A 10716-nucleotide genomic window follows, 5' to 3' on the forward strand; every position below is an offset into this window, starting at 1 on the left:
GACTGAACTGGAGTTTTCTCACTCCTTTCCAGATTTCATAGTGTCAGAAGTTGCTTTGCAAGTTTCTGGGGGGAGGAGGGCATGGAATGAGAAACAGAAGAAGGACATATGAGCATCACTATAGTCTCATGATCTATTAACAATCATCATAGAAACGATAATGGTGGCTTTTGCACATAATTTATCTTGCCTTTTCTGTTACATTTGATGGGCTAATGTATTATTTCTTACTTCTTCTCTTCCTTTTTATAATCTACATTATCCCAGAAATGGGACAGTAGGCAATTTTACAATTTAGTATTTAAACTATAGAGTTTTTACAGTGAGATCATTTTGTCTTATATGCAGATGTGTTCATCTTATTACATTAAAGCATGACATCATTGTTATTGTTACTGAATGAAGTTTATATCAGGATAGAAGGGGGATGGCTGTGCACTGTACACCAAAGGGTGAGCTTTTTTTAGTGTAGTTTTTGTTTATTTAGTTGGTTAGTTTCTTTCCTCTTCTACGAAATTGGCAGAAATATGAACCTGTGAACTATATTTTCCAAGTTGCCTTTACAGTCAAGATTAAAATGGCATAGAATGAAAGGAGGAAGAAGAAAGTCATTTCATTTCTGTTGTCTGTGGTACACCAAGAAACACCATCAGCAGCCATAGGAGTGTAACCTAGATCCCTGACCAGCTGCAGTACTGCATGCCCAGTTGTAGAAAAGACAGCAACAACAGCAGCATCACAGGTTCCTGCAATCCTGTTCAAATGCAAGGATGCACTCTCAGCATCTTCATCAGACAGCTGCCAAGAGCAGCTAGGCTTCAGTCCAGATTCAATAGGAGCTTCTGGTTTTGAGACCCAGCCTTTTCTCTTTTGTTCTCACTTTCTGAGCTTATTGTCTGCACTAAATCCCTTTGACTTGAAGTATCAAGAATGCTGTATAATTTCTGTGGTTGACACCAACAGATACAGATATGAATGCCAGTTTTACAAAATACATAAGAAAACAATTTTCCAAAGCTGGGACCTCTTTGTGGTAAATATTACCTATCTGAAGCTTGAATTGTTTGTGAAACTGGCAGAGTGAAGGAGAAAATATGTGATCTTAGGCAACTTAAATTATTTTCAGGAAAAGCCTTCCTAAAAATAGAATAAAAACATAAGGTTGATGAAATAAAAGAAGCAATCACATAAACTGGAAAACATGATTACAATAATTTGTTTCTGTGAAATATTGAATGATTTCAGGAAACACAAAATCAAAAGGACAGGTGAAGTAATCTGACTACTATAAATGTTTAGAAGTTTCTATACCTCATTCATTACTCTCCCTTCTTCTTTTGCTATTTCTACCTCTGTCTCTACCACTCTACATTATTTTTCAACATTTTAAAAGTTAGCATGAAACTACATCTTCATATCATGTGCTTTGTTCATAGTAATCCTCTAGAACTGGCTCTTGTTTATTTTTTGAAATTGTATCCTTTCTTCTGACAGATAGTACCCCCTTGATTTCATCACACACACACACACACACACAAGAAAGAGAGAGAGACAGACAGACAGACAGACAGAGAGAGAGAGAGACAGAGAGAGAGAGAGAGGAGAGAGAGAGAGAGAGAGAGAGAGAGAGAAGCAAACATGTCATATGTTTCAAACCCTTCAGAAATGAAATGCAAATGTCACTTCACTAACTGGGATACATTTTTGACAGATTATACCAGGATACATTTTTGACAGATCTGGGAACTTCTGAAGAACATGACTAAAGAAAAGCTTGTTCATGAGGGTCCCAACTGAAGAGGAAGTTCTTGTGGTGATAGACGCCAAAATAGGCAAAAGCTACTGTTTCCTCTGTTGAATTAGAATCCTTTTAAGTAAAGATAGCAAGGATGAAAACTAAAGGAGGTGGTGGGTCTGTGAGACAGTACAGGGAGGGATATGCAAAAGCTAGCAGAGGAGGAAAACGCAGACTACACCTTCCCACCATGCAGAAATTTCCCATGCCTACATACAGCTAACGGGGTGTCTTGAAAGTCTTATGGTATATGTGATATATATGACACAGATTCTACACATGACAGCAAACCTGCTAACTTAATCTTTCTGAGTCTGACCCGCATATTAGCCCCTCCAGTCTCCTCTAGGATAACTGTGATAACTGCAGTCACAGCAACAAGTATTGAGTACCTTTGGCTGAGACTACTTACTCATTACAAAAGGAAGAACTTTGAGTTGGACGAAAGGACCACTACCAAGAGTGGAGTTGGGGGAAGGAGTAGTGTGGACACAGCAGTCAAAGGAGGAAGATGTGAGGGATCTGGGACTGGTGCTTTTTGGGGCCTTCTACTTCCAGAATAAGATGTCAATGTCAACAGAGCTTCTGAAAAGTCAGTTTAAAACCCTAGGCATGAGGAAGACCAGCTAAGCATCAGGGCAGATTATCATCAAAGGAAAGAAGAACATTGTTCTTTTGTGATTGATGAACCACTTCTCATATATCCACCATTCTCTCTAGTCTTCCCACATTTGACTATGGTTCTATTGTAAGAGAATCAACTTTGTCTCTAAAAACTAACACAGCTATTCTGCCTCTCCTAGAAGGAAGATATAGTTATCAATATATGGTTTTAGAAACTATGAAGATTTTCCTCTCAAGCATCAAATGTCAGACATCTTATAAAATAATCTATTTTTGAGTAGGTGGGTTAATGGAATAAATTATTTATATAGAATAAGGGCATCCACAATTGTTTTGTAGCTTTGTTCATTGTCATTATAGATAACATCCAGCCAACATAAAAATACTCTACCGATTAATCAATAAAAACTAATAAAAATACTAAGACAGAATTATACTTGCATGAATTCTTCTTACAGGTCACATCTAAGTAAATATGGTCTTAATACTTCAGATTACACTGGTGAAAAAGGAAGTATGAAATTATTTAATCTCATAATTTCTTTTATCTTCTATATCTCACTCACATGCTAAACTATAATTTGTAGTGATGTTAGAATTGCCTTCAACAGTTGATATGACAAGATGTTGTCACTGGTATAAAAGTGTCACAAATGTTATAACGGTAACCAACTGCTTTCTGGTTGGGTCTAAGGGCCACTTCATGAGATGGAACCATAACTGATACTACTGTTGGAATTAAAATGGTCATAGGCCCTAGGGGAGAATCTAATATTATGGACATAGTATCAAAACAATCCTTGGAGACTTATTGTTATATCCACAAATAAGTACATTTCTCAGTCCTCATCAGGGAAGCTTCTCCTTGCAGTCTATGGCAATTAGCAGAGACCCCCCCAACTGGCCAATATGCTGAGAATAGGAGACTGCAGAGCATTCATTTCTAAATGGTGTGTGCTCATCTTACACCTCCCTGAAATGGCCCAGCAATCTTAGTGGAGGAAGAAGTGGATAGATTGCAAAAACCAGGGATGATGGGTAACTTCAAGGAAATAGTGTTTACCAGACACAACATGACAACTGAATATATGAATTCACAGTTATTGTGATAGCATGGATGAGAGCTGTACAAGCTCAAGTCAGGAAAATAACAACAAAAACCTCCCAGCATGGAGGGAGTAGGCAAAAATGTAATGTATTTTCAGTGATATTGTTGAGAGATTTGTACCAAGAATGTTAAATTCCAATAGAGAAAGAGGAATAAGTGCTCCCTTTGAACAATCACTAAGGCAGGAGAGTGGGGAGCTGGGATGGAGTGAGGTTTTCTTAGCATCCAATTAGCACTTGATTTCTGGAGAGACTAGGAATCAGTGTCAGATGACAAACAGGACTAAGGGATAATTTTCACTATGGCAAAAATGCATTTATCAGTGAGGACATTTCTGAGTAGTAGTTAGTCACTTTTCATCTCCGTGACAAAAATACACGAAAAAGACAATTCAAAGAAGGAAAGGTATACTTGAACTCATGTTTTCAGAGTTTGAGTCCATGGTTGGCTGCCTCTATTGCAGAGGCGAGGCAGGAAATCAAGAAGCAGTGATTTGTGACACAGAGGCTGTTCATCTCATAGTGATCAGCAAGCAGACAGACAAAGAAGGGAAGAGATTGGAAGAAAATTATACTCTTCAGAAGTATCCTTCCAGAAACCTACCTCCTCCCATCAAGCCCCACATCCTACAGCACATACCATCTCCCAATAGTTCATGCAATTATGAACTCTTACTTGGATTTTCCCATTGATTATCCAAGTAACCTAATGATTCAATCACTTTTCAAATGCCCAACTTCTGACTGTTGTATTTGGAATCAAAACTTCAACACATGAGTTGAGAGGGATATTTCATATCTAAAGTATGACAGGCAATTTTGAACTGGCCTACAAGGAGTGAACTGACTTCGCAAAACAAAAAGCTAGTGTAACCCTGGAAATCCTTTATTGTCACAGTGGAGCTTCTCTTGGAACCCAGAGTTCTCAGGGGAAACCTTGGTGTTCTGTGTGATGCCTCAAAAGACCTAGACAGCAACCAATCAAATTTCCTTGTAACTTCCTACTCATCATTTCAAATGAAGGAACGTTCATGGATCACTTGTTTTTTCTTCCCATAACAGAGGACAGAGCCTTAAGCACCATATAGAGGTATCTGTTATTCCCAACTTTTTATTTCTACCTTTTGGAAGCCATCAAACTCTTAGATGTTTGTATTCTTTATGAAAAAATGAGATATATAGAATCCCTATTATGCCTTCACAGAGCAGAAGTCAATTAGGCATATTTTCATATAACTACCTTTAGGTGGGCAAAGTTCAATAGGATCAATTGTTCACTCTGAAGTGGGAAAGATCACTTTACACTGAGAAACCAAAAAGAGAGGTGTAAGGGTACTAGGACAAGACTAGCTGAAATACATACATAAGAAATAAGTCATAGGATAAGACAAATTAAGTACTATGATTCTTTGGGCTTAGATCACATGCTAGGTTCCAGGTTAATCTAGGTACTCACTTTTCTGAGTTTCTAAACCCCATCTTTACCTATTTTTCTTCTTTTCTCTCTTTCTTTGGGTGTAAATATCTCTTGTTCGAGTAGAGAAAGAGGGAAGTTATAAATATTTACATCTCTCTCTCCCAATCAACTAAATTTTAGTAGCTATGTCCCCTTGCTGCACATTTTTATCAACACTTTAAGAAAACTGTACTGGTCCAGTTGTCAGATACATCCGTAAGAATTGGTCAGGGAGGACCCCGAGCACGCAAACAATACCAGCTTTAACCAGTTTTCTTCTTTGACTAACAGAACTAGATGAGATGAAGACTGCATTCATGCTACTGTTATTTAACCAAGCTGACATGCTACAATTGCCTTCTAAATATCAATGCTTACATACATGAGCAGTATCTACTCTCATAAAAAGCTTTCTCTGAAGTAAATGGTAGTATGAGATAAAGAAAAAGTAGGCTGGTCCTGAGCCAGAAAGTTCTACCCTGGTGACTAGATTTCAAAGTGGCAGAAGGTAAAATTCTGGCTCCTGCAGAAGGAAAGACATCAATGTTTTACCTAGCTGTGACTCCTATGATAGAACCAATCTTCCAGGTAAGATATATCCACCTTATAAAATGATTTCATGACTGTTATGGAGGTAAGCAACTGTTCCAATTGGATTTGAGTCTTGCTACCTAGGAGGGAGCCCATTCCTAGTATTGCAAGCTCAATTAACAGCCCATACCTAGAAAGGTCCTAGGTCCAAGGAAACAACTTACTACTGTTGTTTTAACTAAGTAATATGGCATAAGATTTTACTATAAGTACGTATGCTTATATTCATAGATGAAAGATATTCTTGGTTTCAATCAGAGAGGCTTCTTTTTGTAGTATTTCGTGGTGAATATAGACTCAAGGTTCTTCAAGAAGCTGAGAATGACTGCTGATTGAGGGCTTAGCTCCATACAAAGCATTAATAGCATATCCCCCAAGGTATAAGAAACTTTGTGGAAGAGAGAGCAGGATGTAAGAGCCACAAAAAAGAGTGAATGGTTATGAAACACAATCCTATAGATGTACTATAATGTCTATAATTAGAAATTGACTGACAACTGCAGTTATGTGTGATGGACCTCCAGAAAACTGACCCTGTGAACAGTTTGTGCAAGGAGGAGCTTATGGAACTTACCCGTTACTCCTGGACTACTGGCTTTCAATAGATTCTTGGAACTAGGGAATCATTATCATCAGTTGTGTATTGACTGCGGAGCCTAGCAGGCTTCAAAAGACAGCTCCAAACTGATGGCCACACAGACAGCCTTGGTTAGGTTTGGTCATCACAAAACAAAGTTAATAGACATGAATGTGAGAAAGAGATTTGTAGGGATGGGGAGTAAACAGAGATGAGAGAGAGTCAAATGTGAGGGTGACCAGCATCCTTTATGGATATTTGTGACAATGTAAAATAAAAATACCTACCTAATAAAAATTTGGCAGTTGAAATATGGAAAACTGGACTGGAGTCACTTCTAAGACAGTGTTGTATGTTTATTTGCCCATAATAATTAGGAAATGGCAACTGGTCAACCAGAGTTTTCATTTTATCAAACCAAAGCCTGAAGAGTTTTCCATTGCATGTAAGTACATTGCATGTATTATGTTTCTGTGTGTAGAAAATAAGAAAGACAGTTTATTAGAATGAGAGAGACTTGCTTAGGTGACCTCATTTATTTTCCTTCTAATGTTGGCTGACAAGTGAATTCAGTCTCCAAGTTTTGAAAAGGGTGACATTCAACTATAAAATAAATGCAGCATTGTTAACTTCACGTACTTAAACTAGGGGTATCTAAGAACAGTGAAGCATATAAATATTTAGTTTTTATTACTAATACTAATTACCAGGTCTATGAGATAAGTACATACACAACAGGGAGGTTCTGTTGAAATGTTATTTGAAAGGATTTGCATGAAGTTAACATTTTATTTGTTCACTGGTAATTTCATACATGAATGCGATGCCTATAGATCACATTCACTATCACCTTCTGTGTTCTCCCTCCAACTCCTCCTAGTACCCCTTACTTCCTTACTGACTTCATGTCTTCTTCCCTTTCTCTCTATGCCTACCCCTCTTGTTTGATAACTCACTGAGTGCAATTAATGATGCCCATAGGCACATAGGTATAGGGTACCACCCACTGGAGAAGAGGAAACCTACCACGGGCCACACCTCTACAGAAAACTGACTATCCTCCAAAAGGCACCATCAACTGTCAATAGTTCCTTAGTTATGAGTTGATCCTAGTGATTACCTTCCCTGTCTATGCTGGAGTGCCAACTGGCTTGATCTTGTGCAGGTCTTGTGTCAACAAGCACAGCTTCTGTCAGTTCAGGAGTGCAATGGCTTTGTCATATTCAGAAGGTCTTATTTTACATCCATTTTGTTCAACCACCCACTCAGACCATCTTCCCTCCAATGCTCCCTGAACCTAGTTGGACATGGAATGTGTCAGAGATGTCCCATTTAAGACTGAGCACGCTACAGCCACTTATTCTCTGAAATTTTACCAACTGCCAAGTCTCTGTATTAACCACTACCCATTGCATAAAGATGCTTCTCTGATGTAGGGGAGGGAGGCACTAGCCTATGGGTATAAGAACATATAAAAGGCAGTCTGATGTGATATCTCCCTATAAAAATAGTAGTAGTAGGGACTTGCACAATATTTCCTCTGTGATGCTGTGTAATTAGCATCCTGAGAAAGCCTGTCCTCAGTTTTTACTTGCTCCCACCTCGTCTGCTTGCTTAGCTTTAGTGTTAGCAGTCAATGACAATTTCCTTCTGAAATTCTTAATTGCAGAGAACTCTCTTCCCTATTTAAAGAAACATGTTTTTAATGTTCTCATACTTAGGATATTTCCCTTGCAATGTGGACTAACAGAGAATCCTATCAGTGTCGATGCAGTGAGACTTGTGAGGGGATAAGAAAAGCAGAGTGAACCTATTTTTACAATTCTCTTACATAAGAATAAGTCATACAGAACATTTGAACTATACTTTTTTAAAGAGTAATTGCATTATAAAATTAATCAACATTGACATGACAATTTCTACTGGACCATGAGTGTTAAGCTATACTATAGTCATTCAAATCTTCAGCTCAACTCACTAGTGTGAGATTCACAACCCAAGAATTACATAAGCAGGGAGAATTCTCATTTCCTATCTCTTCTGGATCTTGCTTTCAGTTTCTTGGAACTAAGTGTATTTTTCATTTGTGCTGCTGCATCAAATTACCACAGGCTGAGTTACTGCCTTATAAGCAACAGAATTTGTTTTCATGGTTCAGCAGACTTGGAAACCCAAGGTTACAGTATAAACAAATTTGATATGTAATAAGGACCCCTTATCTACTTTCAAGGTGGTGTCCTGCAGCTCTTACATGGCAGAGGATAAAAAGGCAATTAAGAAGCCATTCTTAAGCCCTTTTAGCTCCCATGAAGGTCACCAGTCCCATACACAAGAGAAGCTCTATGACGTAATCATCTTCTAGAACAATACCTACTACTATTGATTATGCCTAATATTATATGGTTAGTGCTGACTTAGTTTAAGCACATGTATTTGAGACAAACACTTGATCACTTCACTGTGTTAGTGAATTTTATTTACTCACTAACTTATTCATTTTATTCAAGAATTTATTGGATGGCTTCATCATCTTTGAGAGGTCAAAAAGTCAAAGGTCTGAAACACTGAACAGGTGACTGCCCAGTGGTGTTGAGGCCTATATCCTGCAGAGGCTTTGAGAGGCAAAGAAAGGGGACATCAACTATCATGAAGAACATCCTGTATTTTAATCAAGATAAATAGTCACATCATTTAATACCTACAAAGTATCAACATATTTAAAAGTAGTTCAGCCTCTATTCTGGGAAGGTAGTAACAGATGTCTGTGAACAAACACTGTTTTAAATGCTATAATTTTATTTGATTGTACCTTTTAGCACAACCAGGAAGGTCAGAAGAAGTTCCTAGAGAACTGGAAGCCTAATTTCGTCCACAGCGTCAAATCTGAATAGTTCACTGAGGATTGCAAATGAAATATGGTTTATAGCATATGAGAAGAGTCAAGGAAAGACAAAACTAGAATGCTAGAGACCAGAGAAAGAAAAAAGGAGGTATGACTGGCTTTAAAATTGTGATGACTTAACTGAGTTATGAATTTCTAGTTTTAGAATATACATGGCATTAAAGATCATTTTCTAAGAGAAAGAACAAAAGCCAGTATAGTCCAAATATCTTTCTAAAATCAGTTCCTGAGATTCACTTTGGCACCACGCAGACCTACAGAAGGGTGTATTTGCTTTTCGTGAGAGGTGGTGAAAGCTTCTACTTTCACATATAATTGAGTTTCTAGTAGATCATTTGTAAAGGCTATGGGCTATGGTATTCCAGTAGATACAGCTGAATTTGAAGTGTCTATACTTTGCTTTGTTTTATGCCTAACCTGTGATATACTCTCCCCAAATTAATGAAGAATAATTAAGTATAAGATTTGGTTCTGGGGAATCACTAGGAAAACCTCCAGAGAGGGGCTCAAACATGAGTATTTTCTTGAATCCTGTTTCTCCAATCGGTTTTGATTTCTTATATTGGCTTTGAGCCCCAAAGACAGTATCAGTACAGCGTTCAGGAGTTCCAAACGATCTCATAAAATAATATTTTCCTTTCTTTGCTAAGCCTTATCTACAGCACTTCTGGACCACAAATTAGAAACAGAAATAGTAGAGAAGTGTCTGAAACAAAATAGAACCTTTTGCTCTACCTACCAATGATGTCATCTATGCTGAGACTAAAAACCAAGGACCAACTGAAAGCATGTGCATGCATCACATTCTTCTTAACTAAATGTGTTGCTCAGCTGTGACTCCTGGGCACTGGCAAGTTTTTGAAGCTCTCAGAGGGGGCAGTAGGGAAAAACATCACATATATTTGAGGATACAAAGAAAGGAGATGAAGACCTCTTTGTAGTATCATTTCTTACCTGGCCACAAAGGATTTTTTGAGTGAGCTCTATAGGCAAGCGAAACCTGCATAAAATCATCCTTTGCTGGGTTTCTTTAGTCCCTGTGTGAACCCTTTTCCATGAATCCGAGGCTAGGGAAACACTGGAAAATGAGAATGCCTTTCCCTTTTGTTCTTCCCTGGTTCACAGTGGGTAGATAACTTGAACTAGGGTGAGTGATCTGAAAGAATACATAGAAGTTTAGAGCACACATAACGTTCAGCTTCACTTCTTCAGGTTTCAGCTAAACTCTTCTGTGCTTCTGACAGCTGAAAGACTACCTGCCGTCTCATGGGGAAAACGAAGCATTGACTCCAGGATGCTAAATATCAACCACCCCAAAGGAAGTGACAAAATTAAGTAAATTTTAAATTTCTTTGTTTAACTTACAAAACTAGCTAGCTGTGGCTGCTATACCAGAGAACTGGAACACAAATGAAGATTTGTTATACAAAGATGTTTCTGTTTTGTTTTCTATTTATTTGTCATAATGGTGTTCTGAGAGGCTCCTGCTCTGAAGGTATAATTTGCTTCCCTAAGATTCAACAATACGGGCTGGGAAGATGACTCAGCAATTGAGAGTTCTTGCTCCTGGGGCTGGTTAAGAGCTCTGGCTATCCTTCCAGAGGACCAGCTCATAACTGTCTCTAACTCCAGCTCCAGGAGATGTGACACCTTCACAACAAGGT

At 38.2% G+C, this 10716-nt stretch overlaps 1 long non-coding RNA gene across 2 annotated transcripts; it reads left to right on the plus strand.

Annotated features, from left to right (window-relative positions):
- Window positions 1-4503: 4503 nt before the first annotated feature.
- Window positions 4504-10452, plus strand: LOC121139003. Of its 2 annotated transcripts, none has more exons than XR_005875875.1 (4): window positions 4504-4616; window positions 6528-6595; window positions 8967-9140; window positions 10265-10452. It is a non-coding gene; the product is annotated as an uncharacterized LOC121139003 (long non-coding RNA). The 2 variants fall into 2 exon arrangements; XR_005875876.1 differs by lacking the exon at window positions 4504-4616 and adding an exon at window positions 5391-5570.
- The last annotated feature ends 264 nt before the right edge of the window (window positions 10453-10716 follow it).

Source organism: Mesocricetus auratus, unplaced genomic scaffold (assembly GCF_017639785.1).
Source record: "Mesocricetus auratus isolate SY011 unplaced genomic scaffold, BCM_Maur_2.0 Super-Scaffold_6730, whole genome shotgun sequence".
In the NCBI taxonomy this organism is placed as follows: Eukaryota; Metazoa; Chordata; class Mammalia; order Rodentia; family Cricetidae; genus Mesocricetus; species Mesocricetus auratus.